Here is a 15,851-nt window from a genome sequence, read left to right as displayed (position 1 = left end):
TATCGCTTCATAGCGATCTCATACAATGTTTGTGTGTATTTACACACAAACCTTATTCTTAAATAAATGTATTTATTGATGAAAACCGCATTAAAATCCGTTACTTACTTTTAAAGATCTACGCTCACTGACGGCGGGAAGCGACTTCGTTTTATATATAGGGATTAAGAATCATGATACGAGTACATACAGCCAAACTTATGTTTCCAATACGAAAGTATCCGTGGAGATAAGATTTTTCGATGCGCTTATTATTATTTTTATTGTATATTTCTTATAATCCACTGTGAAATAAATAAATAAATTGCAATTCAATGAAAGTTGTCAAATAATATCACCTATTGAGGCGTTAACTTTTCATGCTAAAAACAACAGAGACCAGTATACATTTAGATCAAGTCATTCGATACCAAAATCTATTCTATCGTTTATTAATCAATAATTCAAATAAATACAGGGCTTCAATAACTAACAAAGCGTTCCACGAGATTGTTCGGGGTAAGATATATAAAAGACGAGACGACTATGAAGGCGTTGATGTGGAAACACCGAAGCTTCCTAAACATATCAATTACCAGGTCTAGAAATCGTGCCGACCGTTAAAACTGTTACGATCGATACAAATCTAGACTAATACTATACAGAGGTAAAATTTGTTTGTTGTATGTAGGGGTTCTCTTCGTTAATAACGATCCAATTCTAAGAGAGCAAAATTAACTAAGTAGGATGCAAAATAATATTGATATCATATCATTTTCTGTATTAAAAAATTATACCCTAATATGAATACTACTAAAATAGATTTATTCAAATGCATTTGCTGCATTTTAAAAAGTTTAAAATCATTTCTTTCTTTATCTTTTTCTTACCTTATACTCTGAACAACAGATACACTTAAATGATTCTGTGTTTACGTTTTATTTCAACTTGAAAATGAATTAATATCCGCCGTCATAAATAAATTGAAACAAAGATAAATTAACAGTCTACTTAATTCTTTAAACGAAACGAAACGAAACGAAGTGTCTGTACGATGTCTTCACGTATGCATTGAGTCTTATTTTAGAGTTAAGTAACTTGAAGAAATATAAAATAACGTAGTAGGGACGTTGAACTATTTCAGTGACTACTAAGTGACGCGTTATCTATGAACACATCGCAACCATTATTTATCTAAAGTATTTTAAATATATTACTTACTTTAAACTAAATAATAAATTACGTCAATTTACAATTCGGTGTCAGTCAGAGGCAGTGAACAAATAAACTATCAAAATTATGTTTTGTCTCTAATATTAACAATGCGCTGTATACTTGGGATCTCAGGCTCTCTTCAACCTCTTCCATACCGAAATACGCAAATAAAGTTAATTCATTTATAAGGATAACATTAGAAAATTGGATTTAATATACAAACATATTACAACTAATAACACTATCGCCGAGGCACTGAATGGTTTGTAATTATTTTTCACGGAAGAAGAGAAGAGTCTGAACTCTTATCTGTCCTGCACCTGAATGCAGTTTTGTTCCTTATTTTACTATGTGCTCGGAATTTCAAACACTTCCAACCTCCAATCTCTTAGCTTCTAACTAAATAATCTTAATAAAACTACAATAACTTTTATTTGACCGGACCCAGTCTTCGAACCCAGGACCTTAGGATGCTATACAATATACCCATACCTACCTAATTAACACTACGCAAACGATAGAAATTAAAAAGCGCTAAAATTTGCATAAAAGGACAATTGTTTTTCTTTGCGACAGTGAAAACTGCCTTGATTCAATAACAATGGAATCAACGACTATTTATAAACAATTTATAAACTTAATTATTATAATGACGTTAATGTGAAGATGACGCAATAACGTAGGTCGAATCGAAATAAATAGTGTATATCATGACTAATGCAAAACGGCGAGAGGCCTGTGTACTCAGAGTAAATCTGACACAATCGCAGAATCAAAAAAAAAAAAAATATATATATATTAAGTAGACTTATAAAAGCATCCGAATAGTCATGCTACAGTATTCAATTAAATGTTAATCCAGTACCAGTTCGAAATGAAGATTTTATCGAGAGGAACCGACGAGAAACTCTATTTTATTTTATTTTTTTATGACATAGGTAAGCGGACGAACAGATGGGCTACCAACCTTGGGAACTATGATGTTATGTCCCTTGTGCCTGTAGTTACACTGGCTCACTCACCCTTCAAACCGGAACACAACAATAGTGCTGTTTAGCGGCAGATATCTTATGAGTGGGGAGTGGGAGACGAGCTTGCACATAGCCCTACCACCAAGTAAAAGCACACTAAGTAGATACTTTTCTCCCCGAATTTACATAGGTATGCTTCTTTGTAATATAGGTAAATGGACATCTGATGGTAAGATGCCACCACCGCCTATCGACGTGACACTGTAAGAAACTTTAACTATTCCCAATACAAAAAATTATACATCGCCAATTAGGAACTAACTTGTTATATATCTTATGCCTCTAGTTACACAGGAAATATTACGTACGAAAATCAACGGGTACAAACTCCACGATCTCTCATCATATTCTTAAGTTTTTTAATGATATTTTGATTAAGCACATAGTGAATGTTTTAATAACTCACCTAGAGTCCGCCGTAGTAAGAAACAAGAGGGGAACTTGCACATGTTGCATCAATTTCCAAGGTTTAGCCCGGAAATTAACGAACGTACCGACGCGACCTACTTTATTATAGTATTTAGACTAGTAGAGCTAAATTCCCTTGCAGCTAAAGAATCGAAGACTATCGTTAAATCTAGCTGGTTACGGCAAATAACTTCATTAATACTCGACTTCATTAATAAATAAAACAAAGTAGGTGTGGTACTATTTACCTACAAATAATCAGCTGTTTTAACAAAAATTCTTGTTCACAACTGGTATTTCCTCGTCTACGTAATGACGCAGCCGAGGTCAATGGAACTAATCTATATGCATGTAATATAAAAATACAATTAGACTTACCGGAAAACGCTTAAATTAATTTTACCTTTGTGTCAATGAATGAATTATCTCTAACAATGAGCTTGACATTGAGAAGTGGTCTAAGCATTACGCAATTAAATGTGTTAAAATTGAAATCATTTATTGTTGATTTCGTAACATTTACAAATAAATAATTGAACATAACTGAGTTCTCACGCGTTTTATATGTTTTATTATCAATAAATTATAAATTCATCTCGCACACGGCGGTGACGGAAAACATCATGACAAAATCTACATGTGTCTGCGAAGGACATATTACAGTGCAGAATTGCGCAACACAGGTGCACCTCGTATTCCCTCACTCTCATCATCCAATAGAAGAGCAAATCCGACACGAACTGAGAGTTCAGGTGCAGTACTGGCGACTTTACGTACATTCTGTGGCACGGGAATGTAAACAGATTCTCGGCTACTATTGATAATTTTTCAACAGAAAAACGAAATAACTTGCTATGGGACTGACCTATGGCTCTGACTCTTGGCCGACCCTATAAGCTAGCCACTAAACCAACGACGTAATCAATACTAATATTTATTGACTACTAAAAGAAATAATTGGTGTCAAGTCATGTTTAAGGCAGACGACAATATAGTACGATACAATACCCTACTTATGTAAACAATTTAAGGTACATTACATTAACAAATAACAGTCTGTAAATTTCTAACTGCTGGGCTAAGGCCTCCTCTCCCTTTGAGGAGACGGTTTTTGGAGCATATTCCACCACGCTGCTTCAATGCTGGTTAGTGGAATAAACATGTGGCAGAATTTCGTTGAAATTAGACACATGCAGGTTTCCTCACGATGTTTTCCTTCACTGCCGAGCACGAGATGAATTATAAACACAAATTAAGCACATGAAAATTCAGTGTTGCTTGCCTGGGTTTGAACCCGAAATCATCGCTTAAGATTCACGCGTTCTAACTGGGCACTGGGCCATCTCGGTTCACAGTTAAAGGTACTTGTTACCGTATAATTAAAGTTCTAGTGTGGAATGTGAGTGTATCGACTGCATTTATCAGCTACTCGTGGCAAAGTCGGCCCAAATTGGCCAATCATCATGTCACGACCAATTGACATCCAATCAACATCGGGAACCGACAGCGCTTTCTTTCGAACACGTTGCGTAAGATGATAAAGATTATTAACAAAAAAAAACCACAATGATTGGTTGATTAATTTTGTTTAAAGTAAGAAAAACTGTCAAAATATTATGTAATATATGAGAGCGCTGAAAGAAAGATTCGCTAGCTAGATTCAAAAATTATATTAGGTACGTTAGATAGAATCCATTACAATATAATATAGATCAAAAGATCCATTTAAAGTGTATCGGCTGGATGTATGAATTTAAATGGAATTTGGCACAGAACATATGATCTGGAATAGAACAGATACGGTTTTTATCCCGGATAAATATGCCTAACGCCTAAACTTTCGCTCCCCCCTTATGGGGACGAAAACAAGAGTATGATATCAGAGCTATAAACAAATCGCATGTTGTATTTGCTGCTTCTATTGGAAAATGGTTTTAGAGGCAATAATTCGGAAAGAGGACAAATGAAAGAGTGACAAGCGGAAGGAAAACAAATAAAATAATATAATGAATATCATTCGGTCAACCACAAGACCAAGCAACAAACAAAACATCACTACGTGACCGAAAAAAAGGAAAAATATAAATTAATTATTATTTCGATCAAAATGTGTATAATTTAAAATAGTATTCGCTTTGTAACTAATGAAGAAGTTTACATAATTTTTTTTTTGATACATTATAAAAATTTAGATAAAATAAAACAAACACGTGAAAGAATCGATAAAATATCTTAAGAAATAAGAAAGTTATGGGACTTTGAAGTTGGGGTTTTAAGAATAATTTTGTTATACGTGGCGTTCCGTCGTGTGACGTCATTTGACCTAAACGACACATCGGGTGTTCGCCGAGTACGTACGAAATACGAATGTATTGTTGTGTAGTTGCTCATGCCATTCGATTTGTATTTTGTTTATTACCCGATGGCAGAAGTTAAAAAAAAATGCTTACAAATATTATATTGTTCCTATGTGTCAAAGCACAACATTTAAAAATCCCAATAAAATATTTTTTCGTGTACCAAATAATATAACAATAAGGAAAAAATGGTGCAAAGTAATGAAGCGTGATTTAATTGGCCCTAAAAGCACCAAATATGTGTGTGAAGATCATTTTGATGTAAGTAACTATTAATATATCTTTTGAGTCGTGAGTAAGTTTGGAATAACTGATTCAGTAAAAATAACTATATATTTTATGTAAATTTATTTAAGTGCTGTAAAAATATAATTTATTTACAGGTTGAAAATGACACAGAAAATTTAGTAAAACATCGACTGGTTGGGGGAACATTAAAGTTAAAACCCGAAATATATTCTCATAAATTTGACTGTCAAAAGGCAGTGAAACCTCAAAAAGAACGAGGAGCATATGAAAAAAGATGTCGGATTGAATTTTATGAAAGTCTTAACAAAAGAAGCACCGTCGACTTCAAGTCAATCGTCTTCTATTCAATGTTTCGAAATTATTGAGTGTGATGCCATGGAGTCAGATGAAACAGAGGATCCGCTACCAGAGAACATTACATTTCCAGAATCAATCGATTCGAATCATCCAAATAAAAAGAGAAACAAAAGAGTTCAAGTAAACAACCAACAACCAGTACTAAACTAGAATCTGTTTTTTACTTATAATTAGGTTTTTTATTTATAAATCATATTTGTAAGTTAGACCATGTGGTTGGTTAAATAAACTTAAAAGGATGTACTTACTTAAAAAGTTTAACTCCTTTTATTTCAGCACTAACATAAAACGGATTTGAAGAAAAAAAGTCCATCACTGTGTATATATCAATATTAGGCAAATTATCACTTTGTCCTTTGACAAAACCTTCTTCCATTATAGTAAAATAAAAACTAAACACTAATAAATAAAAAATAATAAAACGACTTTACGTTAAAAAACACGAAAAATACTTGAATGATTCGTTTCGTGGTGCGGTGATACCGAACAGGTCAAATGACGTCACAGGCGAATCGTAAACTATAGACGTTCCGTACTAAAATACGTAAACTTTAATAATCTATTTCTAAGTCATTTATTGATGGATTTCAAAAATTCTTTCAGTGATGGATTAGTTTTGATCTATATTTTAATACCATTACGTTGAATATAATATTAACAACATCATGAAACTTCCTCATTAACGTGACCGTTGTGCCCAATTGTACTTTAATGACATACCCTGTAATTGAAATGGTGAAAAAGAGTAACTAAAGAGTTTCTTGACGATTCTTCTCGGTAGAATCTACATTCTGAACCGGTGGTAGTTTTCAATTATTTTTTTTTAATAAATAAATATTGGACAACATCACATACATTACTCTGATCCCAATGTAAGTAGCTCAAGCACTTGTGTTATGGAAAATCAGAAGTAACGACGGTACTACAAACACCCAGACCCAAGACAACATAGAAAACTAATGAACTTTTTCTACATCGACTCGGCCGGGAATCGAACCCGGGAGCTCGGAGTGGCGTACCCATAAAAAACGGTGTACACAATACTCGACCACGGAGGTCGTCATTTAATTATATACTATAACATGGCGAATTTAAAAGTGCTTCTATGAGCCTACTTGAATAAAGAATATTCAGATTTTGATATATTTAAAAAAAATGCTTTCCATTCAAGTTTTGCTTGTTTGTTAACGGATGCACGCAACAACTACTTATTCAATCAATATTGAACTTGCATTGACTATGAACTATGCATGAATTATCACTTTTAACACATACATATATCTTAATCTCAGAACGGACGCAGATCCTTATATGATATAATATATATTAATGATTTTTTGCTGTATATGTAGGTATTGTACATTTTCTGATTTTTCCGAGATATTGATATTCCAAGACAATTTATCATTCCCGCGCAAGCGAAACCTGTCAAAACTATTTTTTTTTTTTTATGGCATTGGTTGGCGAACAAGCATATGGGCCACCTGATGGTAAGTGGTCACCACCGCCCAAAGGCGCTGTAAGAAATATTAACCATTCCTTACATCACCTATGCGCCACCAACCTTGGGAACTAAGATGTTATGTCCCTTGTGCCTGTGATTACGCTGGCTCACTCACCTATCACTATAAAATACACAACAAATATTTGTATGTATGATCATTGAAAATATTCGGAAAATCATATATCCTTAATAAATAAGTCACATAAACGATTCCCCTTTAACAAGTAAGATAACTTCATTCCAGTCGATTTGTAACTCCGTATATATTATTTTTAAGCAATTTCTGTACATAAAAACGTATCTTTTATAATAAGAAGAATTTACATTTAGTTTAAATACATAACAAAAGTAATAGGTATGTAAGTAGAGGTATGATGAGTTTATTTAAATAAACACATGAAAAAATACGACGAGTGCGGTATGACCATAGTACGGACAAATGACTTGGCCTAATTTTGATCGTATTATCATAATTGTTTATAACTAATAATTTATTTGATTAAAACAGAAAACCGGGATATATTATGTGAATATGAGATATATGTATATACGAACGATTTACGAAATCTCCATTTATGTATACGACGTATATTTTCAATGTTTAAACAGTCCGCACTTGTTCTGCTAATATTATTGATATATATTAGCAAATAAACAAACATTTGTAAACAAACAACAATGTCGTCTACAATGATTGTCGCTTGTTGAAATAATAACGACGGGTTTATTAACAAAGACGAGGTGATACAAAATATATAAACGGTAAGCATGACTATATCTTGATATAAAAATATTATCTTAGGGGTAGAGTATTCGATTAAGGTCCCAGTAGTAGCATCCTTATTGCCTTCGAGGTTTTTTTAAATGTAGGTAGACACGGGCCACCTTAAAAATTAGTTGTGAATCCGTCCTTCTACACTAGAACAATCATTTCCTTCATAGACATATTAATATATAGATCATCTATGATTCGAAACGATTTTCAATTCAAATAAGTTCCTTTTCGAAATAGGTTATATATTTTTAGCTATTGATAGATTAATCTTGCGAATGCTTCACAAAATTATGTATAATTTGTAAATCATTCATCATCATGGTTTGCTAGGCACAGTTTCATAATAATTGCAAATATCATGCTTAAACTGTATCAAAAACGCTGTAGGTACAGTTTTACACCAAAGAGTCGCTTATGTAGCAGAGCCCCACGTCTCCGAAATGTCACTGCTATTGTATATGTTTAATTCTATTTCACTTAATTAACGCGAAACCAGCACCCCTCATTAGTGGAGCACGGTAGGCACAGCTCCGAAACATCTCAAGACCAAGTAACGGATTAGTAAAGTTAGTTGCACATTAGGTAGACTGTTTCTATACTTTTTTTATTTTTTGTAATATATACATGATCAAAATTTTTTTTCGTTCATTTCGTAATTCTTCCTTAAAATTTCTATGTAACGCCGAGTACGAGATGCATTTCAAATACAATTACGTTAATGGCGTTCACTATTGGTAGAGATGTGTGCAAGCTCTTCTGAAGGTACAACCGAGTCATGGTACATTCTGCCGCCAAACAGCAATACTTATAGTATTGTTCTGTTTCGGTTTGAAGAGTGTATGAGCCAGTGTAACTTCAGTACTTAGGGGCGCAAGGGTGATCTGAGCAATGACTAATATTTAATAAGGTAGCAATGTCTATGAGCACTGGAGACTATTTTCCATCGGGTAGCTCATTTACATATAAAACATAGAAAAGACAATTAATAATGATTATTCAAAGTTGCGACCACGCAATAAGCAAATGAGACTGAGAAAGAAGTGCACGAATGCCAAGTTCCCAAACGTAACAATGCCATTCCTCTAATTGCTAACAATTTGTTCCTGCTAAATGCAACCTGCATAAATAACTAAATATTAATTGCCACATCGCAATTTAACATTATTATGTCATCACCTTCATAAAGACGTTAATATTAATGAATAGCAAACCTCGTTCATGATAAGCGAGTACACGCAAATTAACGTCTCTCGTTCACTGCCTACGTTTGACATTTAATGGTGCGCTTCCACTGAAATAGTCGGCAATTTTTTCGCAGCGGTTTGAAAAGCCAACGACGATTATACATAATTGGAATATTGTTTGTTGACAACTTAATTACAGAAACTTTTATAACAAAACAAAACTCGTCAATTATCCCTTTTTATTATTTTTCATCTGTGGTGACGTGGCTTTATGTTATTCAAATTGATTTGAGACAATGTCTCTCGGTATTTGCATCTTTGCTTTAATCCCTACATAAAAACATTACATCACGAATGTTATGCAATTTTGAGGTCAAACATTATCATTATATACGTATTAAATAACGATTCAAATACCGGTGTACAATTTGTTTAATAACAGCAAAGTTATTTTACATTTTATTCGTGATATATTCATGTTTTTTTAATAAAGTACCTAGTACCCGGCTTGCGTTGTATTTTCACGTCGACAGCGCTGCACCAGCGGACCTAATCTTCGATTTTTCCAATGAACTATTGTCGGTTTAGTTTGTAGAAAATGCCAAAATATTTGGGAATTCCAAAAGTATTTGACTTCTCGCATGATCAACAATTGTCGTATTTAATTCTAAACGCTTCAACAATTGTGAAATTCACTTTATCTATCCTCCTAGAAACTTTACCGCAATAATTGCATTAATTTTAAAATCGATCGAATGAACGATAAGTGAACGCATTGAATACAAATCATTATAAACAAATGAGTATGAAAACTGTAATCCGACTACGAAAAAAATCACACTCCGACGAGTACGAAACAAGAAAATATTATGTTACTAAAAAACATGACAGGCAGTGGATATAAATACTATTATCAACACTATGACAAGGACTTTTGATGTAACCAACTGGCCACAAAAATAACATTTCAAGGGATATATAGATCGAGTTTAGACTCCAGACATTTTCATGACAATAAATCATCGATAAGCTTAACTGAGCTATATAATAATTTACATAAATATAAGGTTTAAACGAGTCTCCTTCGCGGTCAAGGCGAACGAGCACCAAGCAGGTGTACTGTTCTGTATCACGTTACTATTAAACCTAATAAACTAGAGATCACTTCAGAAAGGTTTACTAACTACGCCGACTTCCTACAATACATGACATTTTGGAGCCACGATGGGTTATGATGGAATCTTAAACCAGACAAGCACAAACAGACAAGCTAAGAACCCGCTTAGCGCAGCGTGTTATAAAAGACTATAAGGCTTTCTGGAAAGGCTTAACAAACCTTAGACTTAGTAACTTTACTTTTTCTCACGTGATATCGGTTGAGAAATGACCCAGACACTATCTATGCCTAAGGGCGTTTTGATGCCGTGAGCTTTAGCCTGTACTGTGAAAGTTTAGATTAGAGTATTACATAAGTAGGTGAGAACTGAGCATTACAGTGTGTATTGATATAATTTGTGACATTACGTCAGTGAAAATGAATCGAGTATTATGGTGTAAACAACTGACATGATTGCAGGCGAACACTCGAAATCAAATGATGGATTGTTAAATTTCGGGCAAGTACAGTCCTTGAAGAACCGCCCTAATAGTCTAAGATACAGGACAAGATAAGACCTCATCTGTTATTTGATGTGTGCCACATGATACTAACAGATGGGTACATCTTTCTTATATTTATTTATTAATTTCACCAGTTCCATATGTTTTGGTCAAATCATGCAATTATAAGGCAGTAAAAGGCATACAATAAATTACGCTGAAATTTTGCACACTTTTTGTGCTAACGCTAATACAATCTAGGAATATACGAAATTACTAGCTTAGTTTTAAAAAAAAATTACATACATACTTGATATTATATCGAAAGACGCTTACGGCCACGCTTACAAACATTTTTAGTGGATTTAGTTAAACGTTGATTCCCCTTTTTTATCATCATTCACTTGAGCTTTGTGCAAGCCCGTCTGGGTAGGTACCACACACTCGTTACATATCATAGCTGCAAACGGCGTTACTTAGTACTGTGTTCCGGTTGAGAGAGTGAATGAGCTAGTGTAACTACAGGCAAGGGACGTAACATCTTAGTTCTCTACATTGATGGCGCATCAGCCATATAAGGTTTAGTTAATATTTCCTATGGCACCAATGACAATTGGTAGTGGTAGTTATGGGCAGTGACAGTCAGCCAAATAAAAAAAAAATACACCATTATTTAATAAATCCCCCAAATATATAGGAAAAGCTGTTAGACATGTAATATGTATCAGGAATTTTACAGGATACCTGATTATATCAGTATATGAAAATAGTTTTAATGAACTTTTAAGTCAAATCTTCCATAAAAAACATGAAGATGAGTTATAACATCCGACAAGCTGCCGACAAATGTTAAAAACACGTTTAAATCAAAGCAATACAGAACTAAAACATAATCTTTACGAAAAGTGCCATTAGAATAATCAACGATATTGTTACCAGATTTTTCTGAACTGTTAAAGCGTGGGGAACAACTTTAAATGTGTGTAACCTCATAGTTCTGATTATGGTGGTCTTTGATCTAGTTGTCATAAATCAAGTGAGACCGCCCCAGTCTATGTACCATTAAAGGTTATTAAAGCGGGAGCAGGATGGACCAAATTATACGGTCTGACCGCGATGTGGCCAACAAAAATGCGCCGCGGTCCCCGACCGAAAGTATCACGCACGTGCGCCAAATTAATTTTTCAAAGAAGCTTTTAGGTGAATTTCAAAGACATCTTGGAAGAGGTTTTAGTTTAGTAATAACTAGCTACCCGTCCCGGCTTCGCACGGGTCTATATACAACTTTTAAATTGAAGAACAAACGTAATAATTTATTTTTTTCCGGCTAAGTTAAGTTGGTTTTATTGGCTTGTCTTCACTATTATATGTATGTATGTAATACTTATAAACTTTCCTCTTGAATCACTCTATTTATTGATGACAACCGCATCAAAATCCGTTGCGTAGTTTTAAAGATCTAAGCGTAAAAATGGCAGGAAGCGCCTTTGATTTAAACCATGTAGAGTTTGCCTATTTAAGCATCTTAATCATCTATCTTGCAAAAGGCGACTTTTGCGATATGTAAGAAAAGCTATTATGATTAGAAAAGAATTTCATTCAACAAATTTAATACAATAATATAGGTAAATGTGTTTGTAATATATATTTAATGTAACTCTAATTATTACTATATATATTTATAATTGGGAGAGCATTTATAATAATTATATAATATATTTTTTTTAGAGTTGCTCTTTTCACCTAAGCAAGATATATGTGTAAAATTATTATAATATATGTTTTTAGTGACTTTATAAAAGTGCTAAGTTACAATATAAAGTTATAAACTATACCACTGTGTCATAGGGCATTCCCTATAGATACCTAATGAGGGTTTTGCAACAAATATTTATAAAAAATTATCATAAATGCCTATAATACATTCAACAATTAGTCGTATTATATTCATGAAAACACGGAGTCATATTTATTAAGTTAAATAGTGACTATAATTTCTGTTATATTAAGTTTTAACAAATTAAAGATATTATTCAAATAACAAGACACATCATAGCTATGTTAATTTTAGTGTTCATTTAGTTTACAAATAAAACTGACTTTCTAGACATGCCACAGCATTTTTATTGAGCTTAGCATTTTTTCTTAAAGTGAAAGTATAGCAGTCACCAATTGAGCTGAGAATTTATTGCCTAATCTTTGGTTCACATTGAACCAACTGTAGATACTTTACTATATAAAATAATGAGATTGGTGAATTATACATATAATATTTATCTCAGTAAATAAATATGACCTAGACAATGTAACACAGCAAAATTAAAAAGTTCTCAGCGGACAGTCAATACCTCAATTTTTTCTGTAAGAACTTTTAACATTATTTGGTTGGGTTCGCATTAAATTATATATAGTCAAGCAAAACAATAATTATATCAGACTTTTTATGATTAACATTTTTCTTATAAATAAAATATGAAAGGAAACATATCTTATTACATACATATTACTTATACTCTATATCGGATTTAATGTCCCTGATTGAAATAATTAGTATTACTATTCAGGTAAATGGAAAAATACATACTGAAAAGACAAATACATTTATATTTATTAATAAATTTTATTTACCTCTGGATAACATAATGTAATTATCGTAAATTTATTTATAATGACGAAAGACATTTAAATATTATCTATATTTTTTAAAAATATAAAAAATATAGTCTGTTTTCCTTTACAGTAGGGTAAATATTTACCATCAACAAAGAATAGTTAAAATCGTAATGCAAAATTAATAAATAAATAATATATCTCCAAGTTTCCAAATAAGGTAATAAATTATGAATTAGAATGGACGTATTTTTAAAAAGTATATATATTACTTACCAAAACACTGTCTTTAGTATGCTTTAGGCAGCTTTTACCTCTTTTCGCCAATGTTTATTTCCCTGTACTAAACTTATCGAATTTCGAAATTTAAATTAATACTTTCTCGTCAGTCATAAATACGAAAATATCACACGACTTTATAAAATTTCAAAGTAAAATATCGTGTTATTTATCATTATAACACATAAAACGAAAGAAAACGAAAGACAAATTGTTAGATTTAACACACGGCTGATCCGTACACACGACAATTTATTTTGTTTTTCCACAGATACAGTACAGATACATTACTATGCCAGAGCACCGGTACATCTGCTGCTAAGTGTAAAAGAGACAACAATACTTTCTATCACAAGGATAGAATAAGACAACACTAATAATGTCTGCTCTTACTAATGACAATGGCGGGCTGGCGCCATCTTATCGCGAATGTTACCATTAATAATATTTAAAGAAATAAACGTTTCAATCTACGTAATAAAATTACTCTTATTCATGCGGTTGTAAATTCATGAAATATTTTTACAAAAAGTGATTACACACAATCAAATAAATATAATCATATATTTCTGCCCGTAGTTTTTATATAATTTACAGTGATATGTATAAGATTTTTTATCAAGTAAAAACTCATAAATGGTTGACATTTTATAACAAATACTTACTCAAAATAAGTTAAAATAAATAAAAAATACCTTATTTTTTCCACGGGCAGAATCAGTCTCCAGCCAAATTAGTTTAATAGAATTTTCTAAATCTATTATTGAAATATGAATTTATTGTAACTTAAACCATTTTGTTCAGATTTTTCTACAAAAAAATGCCTTATTTAAATATTTACTTTACCATATTTTTTTAAGTAAAATAAGAGATTCCCTTGTGCAAATACGATACTCAAATAAACAAAGTCTTAATTAATCGATGTATGATGATGATTGCGCATGTAAATTCAAAGTTACTAGGAAACGACAACATGTGTGCTATCAAAAAAAGAACCAGTTGCTCGTTACCTGTGAGGCCAAAATTCCAGGTAGATTCGTATGCTTCGGGACGTTTGCATTTCTTTAAATGTATTTCCATTACCCAAATTACTCTTCCAGGTTAAAACGTTTGAAAAATTTGATAGTTTTATTAAAAGAAAATGAAGTTGAAAGCTTGAAGTTTTGCTAACATTCAATTTTTTAAAAATATTTTTAACAATTTTTTTTTAAAGTGCTCTTGATATAGAAAATATATCACAAAAATTAAAAGTTATAATAATTGCTATTTATTATCTTTCCTTCTATCTGTATTGTTCACTTACACACAGAAGAAACGCACGCTGCTTTTTTTAAAATTAACAAAGTACATCATCTTAAATCAAAACCTGATCAGTATTCTTCTGCTAGTAAATATTTTTTAATATCTACTGGCAGAAGAATCGTTGTTTAAATACCAATATTATGAACCCAGCTAATTGAAATATATGACCAATTTCATTTTATTGCATACGATGGTTTTTATATAAAATAACCTAGCAAGTAATTAGATGTAAATGAACATTCTTTATACAGTTTCAAGGAATAAGGAAGTTTTCAGGTAATCTTATTAATTTAAAACGATGACGTCATAACATTCAATTATACAATTATGTTATTATTCTAAGAAAAAAAAGTTGGTTAAAATATAAAGTGAATTTACTTGAACTTAGAGTAAATAAAAAATAACAATAATGCTTATAACTAATTTAATTATTATTTCGCATGTATGAATACATTTGCCCACACATAATGAAAAAAATCAGTAGGCATTTTTTTTTATTATTTAAATACAAAACTGGCTTTTTTCTAAGTAGGTTAAAGCGCGTCCCGCAGCCTCCGACTAGGGTCAATACTCTCAAGTAAACCGGCTTCCAGAATAAGTTATCGTTACACGTGGTCTAGATGCTTTCTATACGATACTCACTTTGCTGGTAGTAGGTAACTAGGTACACCGATCACTTATCCATCCACCTTTTTTCACAGTGGGGAAACCTGCGAAAACTAAATTGCTTTCTGGGATATCTGGGATATGTGGGAAGCTAACCCTTAATAACCGCAGCATCAGCCATCCTCTGATCAAATATTGAAAATTAAACTAAAGACACGTCATCTCTGAATCATTTCACCTGACATTTATTTAAAATTACGAATTAGCTGACCATTAAATGAGATATAAATTTTGACCTCTACGCATTTCGGATTCAGTATTTTATACTGTTTTCCTTTATGACAATTTATATGTGCAAGGATATAATTTAGTTATATTTTAACTGCTTTTCTTTGT

At 32.3% G+C, this 15,851-nt stretch overlaps 1 protein-coding gene across 3 annotated transcripts in view; it reads right to left on the bottom strand.

Annotated features, from left to right (window-relative positions):
• The window catches only part of LOC113404415 (innexin inx1), a 52,937-nt gene extending 39,082 nt beyond the window's left edge, over window positions 1–13,855 (bottom strand). For 2 of the 3 annotated variants that reach the window (XM_026645300.2, XM_064220895.1), the window contains exon 1: window positions 13,545–13,855. The gene's annotated coding sequence lies outside the window, so the exon portion shown is untranslated. Of the gene's footprint in view, window positions 1–13,540 lie in introns of all 3 variants that reach the window. The other variant, XM_064220894.1, reaches the window with a different exon arrangement.
• Between the last annotated feature and the right edge of the window lie 1,996 nt (window positions 13,856–15,851).

This window comes from Vanessa tameamea, chromosome 5, assembly GCF_037043105.1.
Source record: "Vanessa tameamea isolate UH-Manoa-2023 chromosome 5, ilVanTame1 primary haplotype, whole genome shotgun sequence".
NCBI classification, from domain to species: domain Eukaryota; kingdom Metazoa; phylum Arthropoda; class Insecta; order Lepidoptera; family Nymphalidae; genus Vanessa; species Vanessa tameamea.
Note: the sequence above shows the minus strand (reverse complement) of the source record. Positions and strands in the feature narration are given on the sequence as shown.